Consider the following 1,755-nt stretch of genomic DNA (forward strand, 5'->3'; position numbering starts at 1 on the left):
TTTTCGTCTCTCCCAAATCCACTTCAAGTTGTAGTCAATCAAGCCCTCCAAAGACAGAATAAAGACATTCTCTAATTAACAGTAGGAGAACTTCAATAAGAGGTCTTTATTACTTTAGAAGATATATGCAACATAAGGAGGATATTTAAAGATTATCTCCATGGTGACAAAAGAATTGATAAATCTTGTGACAATTCCTATCTGAAGTATAAATGTGCAAAAGATTAGTTATGTGAATGCCACACCAAAAAAGAGATCCATTTCAAAAAACACTCTTTTTCAAATAATTCTTCAAGATGGAAGAGAAAAAAAAGCCTCAATAGAGATAACTCAAAAAGAAAAGAAGGACAACAAAATGTGATCGCTGCTACATTTGTAATAAAAAAGGACATTTTTCAAAAAATTATACAAAAAACAAAAAGGCCAAGAAGATCTCAAAAATAATCAGACAATCAGGAATTAAAATTCGAGAAGAAGATGATATCGAATCTATCTGTTCCATTGAAGATGAACCATCAGATAGAACAATCTGTGCTATTCCTGCTTGCCTTAGTGACTTTTCAGAACCAGAATTAGATTATTCAGATATACAAATGATGCAAGCCAAAGTCTATAATATTTCTGTTGACATAATACCAATCCCCCAGATACCTGTCAAAATCTATTTAGACAAATATAGTAAACCCATTATTATAACTGCCTTTATAGATATTGGAGCAGCTGAAACCATCATAAACCTAGAGGTTTTATCTTCAGAATGGTGGAAACCTCATGTAAGGTATTTAATTCTGCTGCTGATCATCCCTTTGCTACCCATCTGATTAGTAAGCCTATTACTATGCAGTTCTTCCCAGGCTGTTGTATTAAAACAACAGTAGTTGGCTTAAAACTCCCTGAAAAATATATTGTAGTAGGTTTTAACCTCTACATAACAACCCAACATTTAAGAATAGTCCCAGATAGAGTAAGATTCAAAAATATTTCCCAACCCTTTGTCAAAATACCAAAACTCTTTTCCTTCCAATAAGAAAAGATCCTTCAAATTATTCAGGAATTAAAAACCCAATCATGCGCAGATTCTCATTCAGAATTCCTAAAAAAATGCCCAAATCATTTGTGGAAAAACCTAGAATTCTTCATTAATCTTCCTTTCAAGAAAAATGAAGATATTAATCCAACAAAGGCTAGTCATCAGGGAATGAATCCAGATCATTTACTGCTAGCAGAACAAGAATGAAAAGAACTACAACAGTAAGATTTGATAGAACCATCAAATTCCCAGTGGGCATGTGAAGCTTTTTATGTGAATAAAAGATCTGAACAGATTAGAGGAAAGTTAAGATTGGTAATTAATTATCAACTTCTTAACCATTTCCTCCAAGATGACAAGTTTTGCCAAACAGAAATTTACTCTTTTCAAGTTTAGCCAAAGGAAGAGTTTTCTCTAAGTTTGATCTCAAGGCAGGATTTTGGCAACTAGGAATACATCCTAATGACAGATCAAAAACAGGATTCTGTATTCCTAACAAACATTTCTAGTGGAAAGTAATGCCATTTGGTCTAAAGACAGCTCCTTCACTCTTTCAGAAAGTAATGATAAAGAATTTTCATCCTTTGATGGAAAATGCTTTAGTCTATATTGATGATATCTTGCTCTATAGCAAGGATGAAGAATCTCATGCTCAACTTCTTGAAAAATTCAAATCCCTTATTTCCAAATATGGGATAATGCTTTCAGAAAAGAAAATGCAGATA

This window comes from Gossypium hirsutum, chromosome A13, assembly GCF_007990345.1.
Source record: "Gossypium hirsutum isolate 1008001.06 chromosome A13, Gossypium_hirsutum_v2.1, whole genome shotgun sequence".
NCBI lineage: Eukaryota > Viridiplantae > Streptophyta > Magnoliopsida > Malvales > Malvaceae > Gossypium > Gossypium hirsutum.